The 22,751-nt window shown below is 40.4% G+C and overlaps 1 long non-coding RNA gene across 1 annotated transcript in view; it reads right to left on the bottom strand.

The window, feature by feature from the left end:
• Window positions 1–18,276: 18,276 nt before the first annotated feature.
• The window catches only part of LOC141047598 (uncharacterized), a 47,579-nt gene continuing 43,104 nt past the window's right edge, over window positions 18,277–22,751 (bottom strand). The window contains exon 4 of the long non-coding RNA XR_012219842.1: window positions 18,277–18,541. This is a non-coding gene — a long non-coding RNA (uncharacterized lncRNA). The remainder of the gene's footprint in view (window positions 18,542–22,751) is intronic.

Raw genomic sequence — 22,751 nt, forward strand, 5'->3', positions numbered from 1 at the left:
TTATATTAAATTCATTTGAATCACTTCAAATGATAATATCCGTGTACTGATTACTATTTGACATTATTTTAAATAGTAAAATTTGAAATATAAAAAAAAGACTGAAGTGCTGATTTTAATCCCCTTTATAATAGGTAATCAGCTATTTTTTTTTAAGTTTGAGAAACCTATTTGTACACCATATACTAAGTTCTATTAAAAGTGCATTCCCAGCTGTCACTAACCAACAAGTAAAGGTGACTCACATGTGAGGCTCACCTCATAGTTTAAGACGTGCATAATAGCATCCTGCATAATGAAGGATTGTCCACAACTGACATATTGATGATCTAGCCTTAAGGTACTGTCACACTAAGCGATATCGCTAGCAATATCGCTATAACTTGTGACGTTATAGCGATATTGCTAGCGATATTGCTGTGTGTGATACTTACCTCCGACCGCTCCCCCGCTGGTTATCGCTGATCACGCGAGAACGTCCAGGACTGTTTCTCGTCGTCAGCTTCCTGTGGAGAGACGAGCGACGAGCGTGGAGTCGGATGGGAGGACGCAGGATCGCCTAGTGTGACAGGTAAGTAGCGACCCCTGTCCCCAGCGATGTCGCTGGTGAGATCTGCCTGTATGGCAGCTCACTAGCGACCACTTAGCGATGTACCAGCGATCCTGACCGCATCATATCGCTGGTCGGGATCGCTGGTATATCGCTAAGTGTGACAGTACCTTTAAGTCATTGTCATGAAATCTGTGGGGTTTCAACATCCATCATCCAGCAGATCAGCTGTTACATCTGGCAACCCTACTGACCAAATGTGAACAATGTACTGATTCGGAACAGCATAGCTCCATACACTCTGTAATGTTCCTTCCTCGGTACTTTATCTCAGTTTCTATTTGTCTGAATAAGCTTTAAAAAATATATATTTTTTAAATATAAGATAATGTTTGACTTAAAAGGAAGCTCCTATCTCAGACATTTTAAAATATATACGGTAGTTTTTTTTATAGATTTGAAATCTATTTAAATGTCTGCAAAAGGGCCTTTTAAGAGAACCATTTAGGTTGCAAATGGTATCGGATCTGTAGGAACAAGGGTCTGATCGGATTAATATTCATTTTTCTTTGAAAAATTTTAGTAATATATCCCTTACAAAAGACATTCACAAAAAATAGGATAAAAGCATTAAATTTATTGTATCATGAAACAGGACATAGCTGACGACAAAAAATAATGAATGATGAGACAAAATATTTTACATCAAGAATTTAATGATTAAATTATATATTAATTATATATTATACACTTTTACACATTTAAAAGTTTGGGCACCCCTGGTCAAAATTTATGTTATTGTGAAAAGTTAAGCAAGTTGACAATGAAATGATCTCTAAAAGGCCTAAAGTTAAAGATGACACATTTCCTTTGTATTTTAGGCAAAAATAATATATAAATTCATCTTTTTACATTTTAAAAATTACAAAAAAATTGGTCAATGCAAAACTTTGGGCACCCTTGGAGAATTGTGTGCTCATATAACTTTGGACAAGGTTTCAGACCATAAGTAACCAGTTAGGGTTATGGCTTCTTCACCATCATCGTTAGAAAGGCCAGGTGATGCAAATTTACAAGCTTTATAAAGAAACAGCCTCCTCTGACCTTGTGCCAAAACAGCAACTATGAGTTTTTCCAAGCAGCATCTTAGCACTTTGAAAATTAAAATGGAGGCCCACAAAGCAGGAGAAGGCTATATGTAGATAGCAAAGCATTTTTAAGTTGCACTTTCCTCAGTTTGAAATGTAATCAAGACATTGCAGGTAACAGGAACAGTGGAGATCAAGATAAGGTCTGAAAAGCCAAGCAAATTTTCAGTGACAGATGCTGGTAAAGGGCCCGTTACACCTAGCGATATCGCTAGCAATATCGCTGCAACGTCACTGATTTTGTGACGTAGCAGCGATATTGCTAGCGATATCGCCACATGTGACACTTACCTCCGACCGGCTCCCCCACGATGATCACTGATCGCGTGAGAACGGCCTGGGCCATTTCTCGTCGGCCGATTCCTGCTGGGCTTCCTGTGGCGCCGACGAGCGACGCGTGGACGCGGGCGGGAGGACGTCAGGATCACCGCGTCTGACAGGTAAGTAGCGACCCCCGACCGCTGCTATGTCGCTGGTGAGATCTGCCTGTGTGGCAGCTCACTAGCGACCACCTAGCGATGCACCAGCGATCCTGACCGGGTCATATCGCTGGTCAGGATCACAGGTGCATCGCTACTTGTAACGGTACCCTAACATTGCTACAGAGGCAACTCAGAACTGTCACTTGACTGCAAAAGACCTACAGAAAGATTTAGCAGATTCTTGATTTGTGGTACATTGTTCTGTTCAGCGATACCTGCCCAAATACGATCTTCATTGAAAACTCATCAGTAGAAAACTTTTCCTGTGCCCTTACCATAGAATTCAGTGTCAGAAATCTGCAAAAAAATCTATACAAGCCTGATGCATTTTGGAAACAAGTCTTATGGACTGATGAGGTTAAAATAAAGTTACAGTATTTGGCCACAATGATCAAAGGTATCTATGGAGAATAAAGGGCACAGAATTTCAGGAAAAGAACATCTCAACAACCATTAAGCAAGGTTATGTTGCAGCAATGGCACTGGAACATTTCACGGGTAAAGGCAGGAACAAATTCAATGTAATTTTTACAAATTCTTTCTGCAAACATAACACCATCTGTGAAAAAGCTGAAGTTGAAAAGAGGATGGCTTCTGCAAATGGATAATGATCCTAAACACCTGTCAAAATCCACAATAGGCTACCTCCAAATGCTTAAGCTGAAGGTTTTACAATGGTCCTCATAGTTCCTTCATCTGAACATCATTGAAAATCTGTGGTTAGACCTCAAAATAGCAGTGCATGCAAGACGACCAAGGATTCTCACAGAACTGGAAGAATTTTCCAAGGAAGAATGGATGAAAATCCTTCAAACAAGAATTGAAAGACTCTTGGCTGGTTACAAAAATCATTTATAAACTATGATTCTTTCAAAAGGTGGTGCTACTAGGTATTAACCATGCAGGGTGCCCAAACTTATTGTCCATTTTCCTCTTTTGTAATTTTTAAAATGTAAAAGATAACAATGTTTTTGTCTAATATACAAAGGAAATGTGTCATCTTTAACTGTAGGCCTTTTAGAGATAATTTCAACTTCAACTTAACTTTTCACAATAGCAGAAATTTTGACCAGGGATGTCCAAACTTTTACATGCAACTGTATATACACAAACACCAGGTATTTCAATGAATAAAGACTTAACGTATATAAAGCTATATTTGATTTTGCTCAGTTTCTCCTTCTCTACATGATGCTGTCCATGTACAACTTAACAGATTCTTTTTTATCTCTCTAATAAACCAGTACATAATATTAAAGAACATATCAAGATTCCATTTCTGTACTGAATCAACCTGTATTTTTCGCATTGCTCCATTATACCAAGATGACTCAAGAATAGTGATATTCAGATTCGGGAAAATCGGCAGAAATAATTTCAAATATCCATATATTCATACCGAATAGCAAATCCAATGCAAGTCAATGGGAAAACCGAATATTTTTCTGCTGGATCCAACAAACAGGTCTGGGGGTATGGGGAAAAAAAGCTGAAATGGATGGTAAAAAGCTAAAACTAAATGGTAACAGTAAGGAGAAGATGCTTGCATGCCTTTCTGACTCACATATGGTATCTGGGAATAATTGTTGTCAGACTATTGTGCTGGTTTTATGGATTTATAAGACCTACCAAACCAAACCAATCTTTCTTTTTAAAGGGAAAAATGCTAAGAAACATTTTTTCCTTCTTAACTACATGTATATAATGCAAAATAATATATATATATTATATATATATATATATACCTCATCTTTAGCATGTTCACATGGAGCGTTTTGGTATTAGTTTTTCCTTTAACATTTGTGAGGGCTCTCACGCCTACATTTGGAGATCCCTCCCTCACGATAAATAGTTAGCAAGATCGTGGAATACATATTACCCATCCCTTTACAATGCTATTTCAAACATGCCCATTTGAAGTTAAGGCTTTGCCCACCTCCATGTCCACCACCATGTCAATATGTGGCCCTCACAATTTGCAGAGTGCCAGCATGTGCCGTGAAACCCGAGTTTGGTAAGGGCCCTCAGGTGGCCATGTATCAAACATTTGGGAGAGCTCTCATTCCTACACTTGGGAGATCCCTCCCTCATGCCAAATAATTAGCAAGATAATAATAATTTTATTTCTATAGCGCCAACATATTCTGCAGCACTTTACATTATAGAGGTGACTTCTATAGACAAAAGACATTACAGATACTGGAATACCCATTCCCCATCCCTTTACATTGCCATTTCAAACATGCTCATTTGCATTTTGGGCTTCACCAGCCACCAACCCCACCACGTCCACCGCCATGTCATTATGCGGTCCTCGCTTCACATTTTCACAGGGTTAGCAGGTGCTTTGAAACCTGCGTTTGTAAGATCAACAGTTCATTTTTTGCCACCTGATCCCAATGGAGCAACTGTCATAGCAGGTGAAGCTGCTGTAAGGTGAATATAATACAGGAGTTAGTGGAGCTGTATGATCAATGTCAGGAAATTGGATTCCACCAGACACCAAAAGCATTAGAACAAATTCTGAATGCAGTGCATGCAAGCGAGGGCTTCCATTGTCAGTCTGTCAAAACTGAATCCCATGTCAGTAACATTTACGTGCCTCATTTTACTTGGAAGCAGCCTCCTCAAAGGAAACAGACAGAAGTGCCATTGACCAATTTGCACAAGCCTACTCACTTCTTCTAGAAACTACCCAACCAGGCACAATATATCTTTTTCATGGTTTTCAGCAACAGTGGAGTAATTACAGGATATGTTCCAGTGAATGTCGAGGTCTGTGGAGTGTATTACTCAGTTGACAGGCAGTGCTACAGAGCTCAGGTAAAGGCCGTAGCATGGCAATGACCATGCTCCAATATGTGCAAGGCTGAAGCCTGAATAGGTCTGTGGAGCATATTAACCCAGTCTCTTAGAAGTGCTTAAAATACGCAGAACCTGGCCAATACCCCCCATCATTCTTTGCAATGACCCAAATTTAGAAAATGCAAGGGAAGCAACACTTTAATAAAGAGACAGATGTCTCATATAGGATCCTGGAAAACTCAGCAATAGTCTTTGTCTAGCACCGGCAAAGTAAATTGCTAACGAATATGTATACCCTATCTAACTAACAATTTGTAAACAGACATATATTCTGATAAGGGGCAAGGAACTGGCCACAGTTGCTGACTGTTTTGTGCAACTGCAGGTTGTGGACAGGAAGCATCAGTGCCTCCTTCCTGGACAGCAGATAGGGAAGGGTGAAACACAGGGGAAAGGCCAGTGGTTTCACCGTCAGACACAGATCTTGTACCAAGGCATTCTGCCCACCTATTAAGGTGCTGCGTATATGAGCAGCTTATGCGAACAGATGTATTATGTCAATTTTCCCTTTATAAAGGGATGTGTGGGTAAGATTTTCGAACTAGCAGCATATATATATATATATTATATATATATATATATATATAGAGAGAGAGAGAGAGAGAGAGAGAGAGAGCATGTTTCGTTACTCATATTATTATTCTGTGTAAGGCTGAAGTCTGAAGAATTGTGTGGAACATATTAATGGATTCATGTTCCAAAATCTCCAAGTGCAGTTCCAAAAAACAACATCAGGATACAAGATACATGCTTAAAGAAACCTTGAGAAGGGCAACACAATAAAAAAGTATAATAATAGAATATACAGAGATTGATAGTAGAAATTTGACCATTGCACAATGTTCAAAGGTTTCCAAAAATTACCCCAAGGGGTCTGTATCATGCACTCTGAAAGAGGCCGTGATGGGGACCTCACAATATGCTTGCAGTTATTACAAGAGGTAGAGATAGAGTAGAGTTTGAGCGACTTTAGTTGGATCGGGTTTCATGAAACAAAATTTGTTTCAGATGAAACTGGTTCGACTAGGGCAAAAATCTGAAATCCGACCCCAATGTAAGTCAATGGGGAATAAAACTCGGCATTGAGTGGATGAATTGGTTTGGCAGATGCTGACAATTACAGCTGTTTTATCTGAAGGACTTTCAGAAGAAAAACTGCCATACAGGGGAACAACGCACCCTTGGCCTGTTATCTAGCCAAGTGCGGAACTCTGTGGAACAGTTGACTGAGATTTCCCTCTGGTCAAACCACAACCTCTTCTTGCTTGTTTTCTTGCTACGGATCCATCCCTCTCTGCAATACTGTGCTCGCTAGGCATGCCACCATGCCAGGTTGGATCAGTGGCCACATCATCGACCACATCATCTTCCAATTCCTTAATCTTATTCTCCTGCTGAGCTGCGTTTTGAGGCTGACCTAATGGCAACTGTGCATCATGATCATCCTGCACCTCTTCAGACATTAATTTACCTACCCCATTGTGGCTTTCTCCTGACCATGGGTGCTCACAAGTTTGGGCATCACTGCACTCCACCTCCTCTTGACCCTCTCTAATGGTGCATGCTGAGTGACCAGCGTTGGGGTCATATGTCTCCTGGGACTCTTGAAGGGAGGAGGAAGGAAGACCAGGTTTTGGATTCAGAGGCCCAGCATCTTGGCTACTGGGACTGGACCTTGTGGAAGACTTGGTGGTGCTGCTTGTCCACTCGATGAAGCCATTGTCTGCCATCCACCCCACAAAATCCTCGCACTTGTCTGGGTTCATTAGTGATGTAGCGTGTTGATCAAATTTTGACAGGAATCTAGAATGAGATACAGTCACCTTTGCATCTGTCACACAGTCTTGGCGGGCACCACAACATCCATGTCTCTTAACATCACCCTTTCTCATATTGAATGCGTTATGCTGATGAAACCAAAAAATACTTGCTTTTGTTTTAACAAGTACCCTCACAAAGGTGTTATGTACAAAATCACTGTATCTAGCAATGTGTGGCTATTCTTTTGGAGATCACTGCTTGATTATACACAGCAACAGCAGACTGATGTAAATTCCAGGTAAATAGTCACGTTTGCATATCTCTGTAGTCTTTACGCCAGTCAAACAGCTGCTAGATAAAGATACGCTTTTTTTAAAACCAATAGAAAATTAATACTTTTTTTAGATCGCCTTGCTGACACACTCCAGATGTGGAGTGTAGAAGATTGTTGCCACTGCTAAATTGTCACATGAGATTATCTCTACTCAGATTGTGCCAGTTGCACAACTGTGTAATAATTATGAAGGTACTATGGAATCTGATTGCGTGGGATAAAACAAATCTGAGACCAAGGTTGAGACAAATAAACTGTATGAACAAAGCAAAGAGTATAACAGAGAAATTCCTGAAATTACAGTACTTTCCCAGTAACTGCATTGTTGATGACACGGGTAATGTTGTGGGACACGTGCTTTTGTAATGCCGGGATGGCACAGCGAGAGAAATAGTGGACAGAGTACCTTGGGATGGCCGCTGCCATCAGGTTGCAGAAAGCTTCCGTCTCCATGAGCCTAAAAGTCAACATTTTGACCGCAAGCAGATGAGAAATATGAGAATTGAGTACTGTGGCCTGTGAGGTGTTGGCTGCATATTTCTGCTTACGTTCCAATGACTGGGGTATGGACAACTGAAGGCTGCGCTGGGACAAGGATGTGGACATGCTTGATTATGGTGATATTTGACTGTGCGCAATGGCAGGTGCAGGACAGGAGGCATCTTCGCATGCACCATGGATAGGGGATTGGCTTGTATGCACAACAGTGGAAGAAGCAGTGGTGTCACCTGCAGACACTGTTCCTGGAGCCTGGGGTTGGGCCCACAAAGTCAGGTGCTTTGCTGCCATGTGCCTGATCATGCTGGTGGTGGTAAGGCTGGTAGTTTTGCTACCCCTGCTGATGCTGGCATGACAGGTGTTGCAAATGGACTGTTTGGGGTTATCGGCAGAGTCTTTAAAAAAAATAACCAGACTCGGAAAACCTAAGTTGGACTGGAAACTTCCATCAGGTTGGTGTAACGGGGAACGGTTGCACGCCTTCTGTCTGCAGCCACCACACTGCTTCTTCTTGGATGAAGTGGTGCGACACCTACCACCCCCCTGTGTGCTGCTGGCCTCACTCTGTATTTCCTCCTGCCAGGTTGGGTCTTTTACCACATCATCCACCACCTCATCTTCCACTTCCCAACCCTGGCCCTCCTTCTGACTTTCTGGCAATTGGGTCTCATCATTGTCCACCTCTTGTGACCGTGGCTGCTCAAAGATTTGTGCATCACTACATGGAATAACATCTTGCCCCACTTCTAGTGGACCAGGTGAGAGGCACAAATCTCCAAATGGAAAACTGAACAGCTCTTCTGAGTGAATATTATACACGCTCACTACAAAAGGGTGATTTGGGTGGCAACTTGTATGTGATACATGTGCTTGAAAACCACACTTTTACCTATCTGGACTGTAGGTAAAAATGTTTTTGGCCTTATCAGATTTAATAATTACGTTTATAGACTGCAAAAAAATACAATGTTTTGGCCTGAACTGGTCAAACTTTGAGTACGCACAGATATCAGCTGGCATGGCAATATCACTATGACCAATGTGTGCTCTGTTTTATTTTATTTGTGCTGTATATCAGTACTGTGACACCCAGGAAAAAAAAAGGAACACTGGCCAAACTTTGCGCACGCACAGATATGAGTTGCACAGAGATACCACTACAACAAATGTGGTTTTTTGTTTCTTTTTGGGGGCTAAATAGTGCTGTATATAAGTACAGTTTCACCCAGGACAAAAAAAGAAAGCCAGCCTAAATTGGCCAAACTTTTAGCACACACAGATATCAGCTGGCACGGCGATACCACTACGACAAATGTGTGCCCTGTGTTTTTTTTATTTTTGGGCTAACTAGTGCTGTATATCAGTACTGTGACACCCAGGACAAAAGAAGGAAAACTGGCCAAACTTTGCGCATGCACAGATATGAGCTGCACGGAGATACCACTATGAAAAATGTTTTTTTTTACTAAATACTGCTGTATTTAAGTACAGTGACAGCCAGGACAAAAAAGAAAACCGCTGTAAACTGGCCAAACTTTGAGCACGCACAGATATGAGCTAACACGAAGATACCGCAATGACAAATGTGTTTTTTTGTTTTTTGTTTATTTTTGGCTAAATAGTGCTGCATATAAGTACAGTTTCACCCAGGACAAAAAAAGAAAAATGCGGTAAACTGGCCAAAATTTGAGCACACAATGATATGTGCTGCCACAGAGATACCACTACAACAAGTGTGTTTTTTGTTTCTTTTTTTTGGCTAAATAGTGCTGTATATACGGTAAGTACAATTTCACCCAGGACAAAAAAGGAAAACGCCGTAAACTGGCCAAACTTTGAGCACACACATATATGAGCTGCCACAGAGATACCACTACGACAAATGTGTGGTCTTTTCTTTTTTGGGGGTAAATACTGCTGTAAATAAGTACAGTGACACCCAATTCAAAAAAAGAAAACCGCCGTAAACTGGCCAAACTTTGAGCATGCACAGATATGAGCTGGCACGGAGATACCAAACCAAAAAATGTGTGCCAATATATCCTACAAGTAGCAGCAGCAGCAGCACCAGAACACAGGAAGGGAATGGACCCTCTTGATGTATGCAATGATCTATATACACATTTTCAGTGACTGCAGGCCTTGCATTGATGTGTACAGAGCGACATACACTACACTGCCTACCTTATACTGGAACCTATATGCTCCGGAATTAGTCCTTAGAAGGACTGTTGGTTTAACTGGATTTGAGTAGTTTAGGATGGTTGACCTTGCACTAACTAATAAATCCCCAACTCTGACCCTATCTCGGCAGCAGCTCTCCCTATACTCTCTCAATCTGGAGCTGAATGCGCCGAGCAGGGTTGCGTCTGGTCTCTTATACCCCTGATTATGATGTGCAGCCAGCCAATCACTGCACGACCACAACAAAGCTGGCTGCGGTGTTTCATTGCCTGGCAGACAATTCCTGAATTGTGATTGGGTCTGTAAAGTCTGCCAAAAAACTGGGTGGAGACTCGAGTTCCCGACGAGTAATCCCAGAAATGCTCGGTGCTCGCCGAGTACCGTGATACTCGGGCGAGTAACGAGTAGTGGCGAGCACAGTCGCCTGTTATGATTGAGTCACCGTAGGAGGCAAAAACAGAAATGCTAGCTAAGTCCAGAAAACCAGAGAGGTTGGCAGCTATCGGATTGCAAACCCCTGATCCTATCCACAACAACTAACAGTAGCCGTGGGGGGTTCCTACGATGCCCTAGACCCCTCGATCACAGCCGGAGAATTAAATAGGCCTAAAGAAAGAAAGGGGAAATCTAAACTGCCCCAGAGCAGACCCCAAAGCAATAGGCAGCCCCCAACATATAATGACGGTGAAGCAAGATGAAAACACCAACACAGACAGAAAGATAGACTGAGCAAAGACAGGGCCCAAGCTAACTAGATAGGAAAGGACAGGAAGGCTGCTGTCTGCAATCCGAGAAAAACCCTATGAAAATAAGAGCCAACAGACTGACAGTGAAAAGGCCCTGAAGAAGCTAGGCTTCAAAAAAGCTATGTCAGTACTGAGGAATATTCTGAAGACAGAGCAACCGGCAAAAGGAGATTCAGCTCACCCCAGCAGCGAATGGCAGAATCCAGAAAAGCAAGGAAAACAAAAACAAAACACAAATGCTAACATCCAAAGCAGAAAACTTAGCTTTAGAGGAGCAAGAATCAGACTGGTGTCCTAGAAGTCCACAGAGAAATCACCCGCAGGGCAGAAGGGCGTCGGCAGCCTTATATCCAGTCCGTGACTCCACTCAGCCAGTCATCCTCATTAGGCTCAGGTGCCTGATAATCAGGCTCATTACCTTCCTTTACCAGAATAGGGAGTTCACCAGACCTCAGTGACGAAGGGGAAAATGAACTCACAACAGTCGCTCATCACTAGTTGAGAGATGCTAAAATTGCTGCTGGGGGAAGGCACCCTTCAAATGAGAGACCTGTTGCAGTTTTCAAAGAAAAAATGGTCCAAAATTACAGTTGTGAGTAGTGATGAGCGAGTATACTCATTACTTGAGATTTCCCAAGCATGCTCAGGTGATCTCCAAGTATTTGGATGTGCTCGGAGATTTAGTTTCTGTCACCGTAGTTGCATGATTTGTGGCTGCTAGACAGCCTGACTACATGTGGGGATTGCCTGTTTGTTAGGAAATAATGAAATAATGTCCAATTTGCCTTTTATTTCTCTGTTTTTGTGTTGTTACAATACACACAAAGGAAATCAACATGCGTATAACAAAACATATGTAATTGCAATAATTTTCTGGGAGAAATACATTTTGTGGAGCAATTTCAAGGGTGTCAACACTTTCGGCCATGACTGTATGCGCAACATAAACATGTTTGAAAACTGTTGATTCTGGATTTTTTTGTGACTATATTTATAAAAAGCAAATCTTAAATTATTTCAGCTTTAGACTGTAAATTGAAACGCACATTAATTTGATGTATTCTGTGTTCTGTAGCTCATTTTTTAGTTTTGCTGTGAGGACTTTGAGAGCAGAAAGTTGGAAATTTTTGTATGCCTAGATAAAGTGGAATAAATGCACAATTCACTTTACACAAATAAAACTTTTTATATAGAATTTATGTAATTGGCTACTGCCTCTGTAAAGGCGACTATATTTAATCTAACTACATCAATTTTCTTCTAACACATTTAGGAAATTTATCACCTACAATATTTTTTAAAATTAAAGCCAGATAGTGATCCATTTTCTTATATTTCAAATCTGTTTTTTTCATGATTGTACATTTTTTTATTCTATGTTCTGTAAATAATTATGATGCTCCATCTTGCCTGTGTTGCTGTAAGCAGTATATAGAGAGGTGCTTTTCCGCAACCTCATCTTTTATTATCAGCAATTCACAGAACATGACTTATTTACCTCTAAAAGAGAGCACTCTGGGCAAATGTACAGAAAGTAAGAGCGTAATGTTAGGCTTTGTGGAAAAAGTAAAAATTTCAGCATTTTATTTTAATATAGAGTGATAAAAAAGGTAAAAAAATATTCAAAATGTTTCAAAAATATATTTGACATAATTTTATTTCAAACAAACTAGTTGGCCCAGTCGAAATTTCCGCACATTGGTCGGGCACAGGCAATTTCAGAAAAAGCAAGCTGGTCAAATGTAAATGTATTTCATGAGATGATGAATTTATATATGTAGATTGGTGATACAATACATTGGTTTGACAAGCAGAGGCCAAAAAATGTCTTCTGGTTGAGGTGCCACCTACAGGTCATTGTGTCTTTCTGCAGGTTTATGAAAATGAACGTTTAAACTGTATTTAGTGATAAAATTGTGAATGTGTGGTTTGTTTGGCTCTTTTCTTGCTGAAGGGAGCAAATTACCTTTCAAATGGTGTATCATTTGTGTTTGTGGGATGAAGTAATCAGCGAAAAAGCAGTGCATGTTTACAAATGTGTTTGCATATGTGACCCACCATTTGTGTGTGTTGGGCGAAGTAATCACCAAAAAAGCAGTGCATGTATACAAATGTGTTTGCATATGTGACTCACCTGCAGTGAAGTGTGTAAGTCTCCAATGTGCCTGAAATAGGCTGGGCAAGCACTTGAGCAAGCTGGAAAGACCCCAAGGCAAATGTTTGGATTTGTTTGTGATGTCTGTAAGCAGCTTTGGGGTAGTGTGCTGCCACCTGCAGGTAATTTGATCTTTCAAATGGTGTGCGGGTGGAGTATAAACGGAGCAAGTGTGCAATTCAATAGGTAGTGCATGTTTACAAATATGTTTGCATATGTGACTCACCTGCAGTGAAGTGTGCAATCATCCAATTTGGCTAAAATAGGCTGGGCAAGCAGTTTGGCAAGCTGGAAAGCCCCCAAGGCAAATGTTTGGATTTGCTTGTGATGTCTGTAAGCAACTTTTGTGGTAGTGTGCTTTGGGGTACTGTGGTGCCACCTGCTGGTCATTTCTCCTTACTTGAGGTTTATGAAAATTAATGTTTAACCTGTATTTGGTGATCAAATCGTGGATGTGTGGTTTGTTTGGCTATTTTCTTGCTGAAGGGGGCAAGTTTACCTTTCAAAGGGTGTATCATTTGTGCATTCGGGTGGAGTATGAACGGAGATACAAAGTAATCACCGAAAAAGAATGTTTAGAAAGAATAGATTAAAACAATAGGTCATTATCTGATGACACATTCCCTTTACTTCTCAATCATACTGATAAAGCACAAACTCCATAGAGAAAAGAACGGGTCATAGCAATTTGGAGCAACTCCATGACTACACAAGATGTACAGTACTGTGCTCACGTTTGAAAAATAAAAAATACATTTAGCTTCAGTCTCAATTTGAAGGAGTAAATTGTCTTCACTTTCAACTAAAGGCATTAACTTTGGTTTGTGTTTCTGTTTCTACTATGAAAGATATACTTCTAATATGGCTACCTAAAGGAAGAATAAAAAAGTTAAATGATAAAATCATTAAGGTATTATTAACTTTCTACAGATTTACATCTGATTAATGAAACCGAGTACCAATTAGCCACAAAAAAATAGTTCTGGACTGGAAGCCGTTCTGGTTTCTTCTCCCATAGGTGGAAGACTGAATTAAATTTATTGTTTGCGGCCATAATTGGTGTTTATGGAAAATAGATTTCATTGCAATTTAACAGGAATTAAAGTCATTTGATTGATAGGTTTTAGGTTTTTAGAGACATTTGAGTGGTGATTTTTTCCATTTAGATATTTGTTCCTTCCTGACTGAGCAATTTTAAATTTTTGTGCACTAAACTTTTCCTGCTCTTTTTCCAGCAGATCTAACTCTTTTTCTGTCAACAAAGCTAAGTGAAAGCTTGTGAGTATTAGTTCTCAATTAAACCATGTAAGGCCTCTTTCACACTTCAGTTTTTTGCATCAGTCAAAATCCGCCAAAAGGACGGATGGCGGATCCGTTTTAGTACTGATCACAACGGATGCTACCCGTCCGTTTTTTTGACGGATTCGACAAATGAAGAATTTTAAAGGAATCGCAGCCTGGAAAAGGAGAGAGAGAGAGGGAGAGAGAGAGAATTTTTTTTTTGTCCGGCACCCAGAAAGAATTTCGGGTTAAATCAGTGTCTGGAGGATCCGCCAGAAAAAAAAAAACGTTGCAAGCTCCGTTTTGAAATCTTTGAGGATGGTGACGGACAGCAACTTTTGGCGGATCCGCAAAAAAAACGGATGGAACGGACGGCAATCCGTCACAATCCGCCAATAATGGAAGTCAATGGGGAAAAAAACGGATCCTCAAAAGAAAATTGTGGATCCGTTTTTTTCAAAACCTGGCGGATTGTGACTGATTGTAAAAAACTGAAGTGTGAAAGAGGCCTAATGGTGTCTCTAAGCATTTAACATGTGATTTCCATATTAAACTCAATAATCAGTCTGCAGGCAGGGCTATATTTCGTGCTCATGTTTTCTCTAGGCACTTTAACCCCTTAGCGACCCCCTGATACACATTACGCTAAGGGTACTTATTCCTTCATTGTCTTTTAAAATGGTGATCGAGACAAAGGCTGTAGCGACCTCCAGAGTTGTAAAATATCCAGGGTCTTGGCTACATACTAGTGGAAAATTTTGATAAAATCTTAGTAGACTTCAATAACAGTGCAGACAAATGGGAGAGTGAAGTCTGCCAAAATAAATTTTAAAATTTTCAAAGAGATTTAAGTAATTATGATAGTAACAAAATTTTCTGCTGGCAAAACAAAAAGGTTAAAAATTACAAGAATAAGGGGAAATTCAATAAAAATGCTAAAGGACTCTCTCATCATAGAAGTCCTTCTGAAAGTTCTGGCTTATCCCTCTCTGATAATAACACCTCCATCAGTGAAATGTACAAAGATATTACAAATGCTTTCCTGCTATCTTTACAAGATCTAAGGGCCACTGAACCACAGGTAATCCCTTGAAGGTAATTAACTTATCTGAACACGAATTATCTATAGCTCAACTTAAACTCCTAGAAAAAAGCCTAACCTTCTCACTCTCATGTTGCCTAGACACTTTTTTGGTAGTAAGAGATCTATATCTTTTCACCTGGAAAGACCCTCAAAAAACTATCCATAACCTAAGCAGAGGAAAAAGAGGCATTGAGAAACCTGGAAGCCTTACTAGAAGAAAATTCTATGTCCGAGGTCAGTAATTTTCCACATGAATTATTTAATAAATCCAAAAAATTTCCTCCAATGCGTATTGCATGTGCCCAGCCATTGAGGTTGTTATGAAAATGATAACTTTGGAAATTGAAGCCTTACTGCAAAAACCTTGGTTAACTTAGAGTCCCTTCAAGATGCAGTTTTCAAGCAGACTGACAAGGTGGGGAACTTGGTGATCTCAACAATCAAACAATATAAAAAATAAGTGTATAAACTTTTAAATGTGCGCCGCATTGCTATACAAAACTATCGTACAATACCCTGTCTATTTTTCAGGCTGAATTGCTGCAGATTATTGAAAGAGCTTTTGAACAAGGTATCACGCCGAAAAAAATGGTAGATACTATACAGAACCTCCATCCAAAGCTACCTACCCTCTATCTGATCCCCAAACTTCACAAGGACACCCTTCCCCCCTGGAAGGCCTATTATATCTGGAAAAAGGGGCCTTTGCGAAGTCATCTCCAACTTTGTCGATCATTATCTAAAACCTCTTGTATCAACACTTCCCTCTTATATACTAAGACTGAATCGCCTCTGTCTAGAGGACCATGTGATCATGGTCACAGCTGATGTGGAAGCATTCTACATGTCCATCAGACATGAGGATGGTCTATGGGCAGCAGCCTGGTATCTTAAGATGAGCAATCTAGATCCAGCTCTGACTAATTTGATTCTCATCCTCCTGGAATTTGTCCTCAAAAACAACATCTTTACATTCAACAAACATACTTACCTTCTAATACAGGGCACTGTCATGGGGACCTCCTGTGCCCCCTCATATACCAATAACTTATGGGGGGCAAGGGAGAGGAACATTTTCAAGGGAGACAACATCATGGAAATACAGTGGGTACATGAATGGATGAGATACTGTTAGGCGTCGGGTTCCTGTTGCTGCACAGCGGGAATCCTGAGCCCTGCTCCCGGCAGTCTCCCATTCCTCCCCATCCGCAGATGAGGTTGCTCAGCAAACTCGTCGGTCCCGGCACTCTGCCCAGAACACCTCCGTGGGTTTGCTTGCTGCTGCCACCTCTGGCACAGCTATGGCAATGCAGGCTGCTCAGCAGCTAGATTCTCCAGGGACTAAGTCCTCATGTCAGGCCACTGAGCATGCCCGTGGAGTGAGCTCCCATTGGAGATCGAAGGTCACGTGCTCAGGTCCTGCTCCTGTTCGGATTGGCCCATCCGAGAAGCCAGGAAGGTCCCGGATGCTCGCGGTTATAAAAGGTTTGCATGGCCAATCGGCCATGCGCTAGGATACTCTGTATTTTCGGACAATGAGGAGTGAGTAATGTATGCTCGTATGAATGTCTCTAGTGACTGACTCATTATGAAACCCCTACCCTTGGTACGCATGTGTTGTGCAGCCTAGCCTGCTAGCGCCCAGGCTTAGGTGTAGGTAGGGCAGAGTCGGAGTCAGGCATTCGTTCCCATCAGTGACTTGGCACGCCACAGTGCACGTGCTCCACACTCCGTAGCCAGCGTTTATAGCGGCGTTCGCGGCAGCGATGCCATGCGCTCAGAGGGCCTAGAGGAACTCTAACCCCATGTCCTTGAGGTAGAGTTCTGTGGCTGCTTTCTGTTCACTTTTTGGCCGGACTATGTGAGCTAAACAGGCTCTGGTATTTGCGTTCAGCGGTTGTGCGGCTCTGTGAGTCAACAGAGTTCGCTCCTGTTCACATTGGGTGACGTAACCAACGTGTGACTGTTTTCACGCCGCTCTATTTCTTCCACCATTACCTATCAGCAGTGTACCACCTCTGTACGGTGGACCCCGGGCTGTGAACGCACCTACAATTATTTATAATTTGGTGCGTTCCGCCAGCCCTATCAGATACATTGACGATGTTTCGTTTGTGTGGGAGGGAACATTGGATGACCTCCACATCTTGATGGATAAACTTAATGAAAATAATCTAAACATTACATTGACTCATAAATTTGGAAGGGATCTAGAATGTCTTGACCTCAGAATAGGACTATTCTCAGAAGGTATAGTTACCGCCTATCTCTATAGAAAGCCTACGGCCATCAATTCCCTCCTGCACGCCACATCTTCACATCCCCTTGCTACCATAAAAGGTATCCCTACTGGTCAATTTTTCAGAGCAAAAAGGATCTGCTCAGAAAATGACAATGTTGAGGGCCAGGCAGCAGACTTGGCACACAGATTCATGAGTAGGAGATGCAACAAACGATGCATTAAAAATGGATATAGGAGGGCTAAGGGATAATTTTATCTACCCAGCGCACAAGACAGAACATATGACAGGTAAGGTTCATCTCTACCTTTAATAATCAATGGGATGACCTCAAAAAACTTCAAAAAAAACATTGGAATATCCTTATGATGGATCCCATTCTCAGGAAAATCATTCCGCCCTTTCCTTCAGTAGTGGCAAGGACAAGTCATGGCCTAAAAGATCTATTAGTTCATAGCCACTACAATCCAACTTCATAGTTACTAAGGAAACCAATGTAACAGGGCTTTTTTCCATGTGACTTATGTAAAGCCTGTGGAAATATGAAGAAAGCATACGACTTCCCCAACTCTGACGGATTAAGGAGATTCACTATCAGAGAACATCTCATGTGTTAATCGCAGGGAGTAATATATCATGCTACTTGTCTCTGCAATTTGTTTTACCTCGGTTTGACAACTCGTGAGCTAAAAGTAAGGGTGAGAGAACATATCAGAGACAATGATAAAGGCAAAACCATTGAGGATTGATCACTTCTTAAAACCGTACCTCATCATTTTAAAGTCTGCCATAATTCCAACCCCAAAGGCATTACATTTATGGGCATTGACCAAATTGTAGGTATATGAGGGGGAGACTTGAGCAAACTTTTAGCTCAACATGAAAGCATATGAATATATCGGCTGGGCACAATAACACCATCAGGCTTGAATGAAAGTTTTAGCTTTAATTCTTTTTTAGCTGTATCCTTCAGGTCAGGTTTTTAAGTTTTTTATAATAAAAAGGTCTATCTCCAACAGTGTTTTCTTTACTTTAAATTTACCTTATTTGCATGTTATTTACTTGTTCTGTCCTATTTACATTAGGTTGTGTTTTCGTACATGGTGCTCCTTTCTTCCATCTTCCTCTTTGATGACACTTCTCTGATTTGGACAAATGCGCTGCTTGGATATATTCAGTAACCATAAGTGGATGTGGTCGCCGCAGCTATGACCTAATACACAAAAAATGAAAAACCCTTATCACTAACAAAGGATGGCAAAGGAAACAACAGCATAACATGAAGATCCTTTCCTGGTTCCAATCGTTGCTCTGCAATTTTTGTTACCTAGTATATTTATATCTGATCTATATCCCTTTTGTTTATATCCTTGTACTACAACTTTTCAGCCCCTCCTCCTTCCCCCTTCCTTTTGTTATTGGATATTGTTTTTTTTGTGTACTGCCCATGTGCATTTAATATTGTTCTGGTTCTTTTCACCCCCCCTCTTTGTATCCAAAACCACAACATTAGTTCTCCCTTTTCTTTGTCCAGGGGCAATCCATCATCTCTTTTCATTTACATTAGTACACTCGTCACTTTATGCACTGGCTTTCTATCATGGCAAAGATGTCACTGTTCATGTATATTTTTGATAGTTTTAATATGAATATTATGTACTATATATAGCTATTTTATTATTCATGTACTGTATATTGTATTATGAATAATACATACTATACTGTATATAGCTATTTTATTGTTTCTTTTCACTAAACCCCTTTTTTGGCACAACATGCACATTGGCACTTTATGAAGTTTTGTCCCTAAATAAACAATGCACTCCCTGTCCTCACTAGGCAGGACGATGGTTTGCCTTATATCACCCCAGGAGTGAGCATCAAACAGCTATTTCCCCTCTTCTTCTGAACTTTTATTAGCATTACCCTTTTTCCCCACTATGGTTCATGTAGGTATTTCTTTATGCCCTACTGGATGATAATTAAGATATATGTCATTCCCCATTATTTTTGTTACTATTGAGTCATTTCCCTTATACTCATCAATAATTGTTTCACTATCTTTCAATTTTTTATCCTTTGTAATGTATTTTATAATTTCCTTTATCAATTTAATACACCCCTCATACATCATTGTTTCCTTCACTTCTCCTTTTATGCACTTCAACTTTCACACAATTCAGATCCTTTTCTTCCCACTCACATTAGCAGTGCAGCGGTTTATTATAACGTATACAACATTTCGACTCATTCTTCTGAATGAGCGTTACCTTCTAGATGTCTTCAGCACACTCGCCAGCCCGGGACTCTCCTATGACTTCCGGAATCGCTCACCCACGTGACCGCAGCACTGCATATCACGGAGCGCGATTCTGGAAGTCCCATTTGCTACAGGACTCGGAACTCAGTCGCCATAGAAATGCCCCCACACCTCATCTGAGTCATCAGCACCATGATGCTTAACATGCGCTATACCTTACACCTGCCATGCCCTGGAAGAAGAGCTATTGTGAAATGGCGCTCAACGGGCATGGGGGTGAAAGCAGCAACCAATGCAGCCGCAGTGACCCTGGCACCACCTTCCCATTAGGTAATTAATACTTATTTTACTTTGAATATACTGGCATCGTGGATGGATGGTTCAAATCATCTGCACGAAACAAAGGCAGGGATTGTAAGTGTGATGCTCTTTTAACAGCACTCACCTATATTATCTGTCACTGTCCGTTAATACATATTCATTTATCATTTTGTAAAACCCAGCTTTTGAAGCACATTTCAAGTACTCACCGGGTTCTTCTGTCAGCAGTTGCATTATCCACCTTTACTCTCTTCCTATTACCTGCTTACCGTGTATCTTGTGTCTTACTTTTTGCTGCCTTCATCCCCACCAATGGAGATTTTTTGCCCCGTCTTTTTAATTCTTTTTATATTGGTGCTATAAAGTTATTAAATTTAGCGCCTTATCAATCACTTCTCATCTTTATGGCACCTTACCATAATAGACTATGTTGACTCCAGTTTTTTGGCCTTTACAATTTAGAACTATGGGAATAATAGATATTGGAAATCTGTTGATTCATTATGCAATTTTTTTTATTGCCATCTTCCTTTCATTTTATAGTGAGCTCATCAAAAGTATTTTAGTAAACTACTTTAAAATCATTGGAGCTCATTTTTGGTTGAGGTTACACGAATAATTTAATTTTATTCCATATACCAAATAATTTCTCATCATTATAACTATATTGAAGTCTGACAATACTAAAGTCAGCTTCTTTAACAACAAACTTTTTTTAGCCTAAGAAGAAACACACGGATTGAAAATGCATCTTTTCTAACTGGTTGTCTAGTTGTTTGTCAGAGGACATCTCTTCCTTTCATCTTGTCATACTTACTCTGCTCTTTGAAATGTTTGCATCTATGTGCTGAAGAACACTCAGTGGAAAAAGCAAAAAGAGGACACAGGCAAGGACTGACAAGAAGTATAGCAATATGCATTTTAGTCTAACATTCATAGTGCTTAAATGAAAGGCAGGCGACAATGTAAGAATTACATTTCCAGGAACAAAAATGAAAAAATAAGCAAGAAAAAATAAAATTGTGTACTTATTAGGGTAACAACATTGTTTACAGCATATCTTCAGTGAAGAAAATTGGTTTATGAATATTAACTCAAATGAATGCCTCATTTTCTTCTATCAATTATTTTCCACAATATCTAAATGCTGTCAAATTTTTGAAGCCGTTTCTTGCCACCAAAGTGAGAGTAATTCTGTATGAAATGCTATTTTTTTTAAACCTATTATATTTTTCTTAAAACTTTTGAGCATAAACCATTGCAAATTGAGCAGACATATCAGGTCCAATTAAGATGAATTATCTTTGTACTTGCTCTGAATTTGTTTTAGCTAAATTAAGAGATCATTGAAGCTTTCGTGTATATGGAAGCTGTTCCATATCCATGGTTACAATCCTCATTACGTCTATGATCTTCATATAAATAATTATGCATTTCCTTATTGTTATCTGTCATGATGAACAACTTTACACAAGCCTGCCACTAGGAATTTCATGGCTCCATACTGACAAAATTTTCAGTCCCCCTTGAGACTACACCCAGGCTCCACCCCACTCTTGGAAAACTCCTCTTCTGCACCACTTCCACACTAATTACTCATTAACAGTTCCCATTGAACACCAGTTCACATATATAGTGTCATGATCCATGCTGGATATCCGTGTCCCTTATTCATTAGTAGGGTTGATACTCCTGTACTAATCATGCTACATCGGCCACTGCATTGTGGTGATGGTTGCCACCACACTCTCCCTCCCTCACTTCGTCATTTGCAGTCTCCCTCCCCTGCTCACTTCATCATTTGCAGTCCCTCTCCCTCACTTCATCATTTGCAGTTTAAATCAGGTAGCAGGTGCCCTTTAAAGAATAAATAAATATGTATATATATATATATATATATACACACATACACAGTTAGGTCCATATATATTTGGACAGAGACAACATTTTTCTAATTTTGGTTCTAGACATTACCACAATGAATTTTAAACAAAACAATTCAGATGCAGTTGAAGTTCAGACTTTCAGCTTTCATTTGAGGGTATCCACATTAAAATTGGATGAAGGGTTTAGGAGTTTCAGCTCCTTAACATGTGCCACCCTGTTTTTAAAGGAACCTAAAGTAATTGGATAGATTAAATAATTGTAAATAAAATGTTCATTTCTAGTACTTGGTTGAAAACCCTTTGTTGGCAATGACTGCCTGAAGTCTTGAACTCATGGACATCACCAGGCGCTGTGTTTCCTCCTTTTTGTTGCTCTGCCAGGCCTTCACTGCAGTGGTTTTCAGTTGCTGTTTGTTTGTGGGCCTTTCTGTCTGAAGTTTAGTCTTTAACAAGTGAAATGCATGCTCAATTGGGTTGAGATCAGGTGACTGACTTGGCCATTCAAGAATATTCCACTTCTTGGCTTTAATAAACTCCTGGGTTGCTTTGGCTTTATGTTTTGGGTCATTGTCCATCTGTAGTATGAAACGACGACCAATCAGTTTGGCTGCATTTGGCTGGATCTGAGCACACAGTATGGCTCTGAATACCTCAGAATTCATTCAGCTGCTTCTGTTCTGTGTCACATCATCAATAAACACTAGTGACCCAGTGCCACTGGCAGCCATGCATGCCCAAGCCATCACACTGCCTCCGCCGTGTTTTACAGATGATGTGGTATGCTTTGGATCATGAGCTGTACCACACCTTTGCCATATTTTTCTCTTTCCATCATTCTGGTAGAGGTTGATCTTGGTTTTATCTGTCCAAAGAATGTTCTTCCAGAACTGTGCTGGCTTTTTTAGATGTTTTTTAGCAAAGTCCAGTCTAGCCTTTTTATTCTTGATGCTTATGAG

This window comes from Dendrobates tinctorius, unplaced genomic scaffold (genome assembly GCF_039654945.1).
Source record: "Dendrobates tinctorius isolate UK_male_01 unplaced genomic scaffold, ASM3965494v1 ptg000128l, whole genome shotgun sequence".
Classification (NCBI taxonomy): Eukaryota; Metazoa; Chordata; class Amphibia; order Anura; family Dendrobatidae; genus Dendrobates; species Dendrobates tinctorius.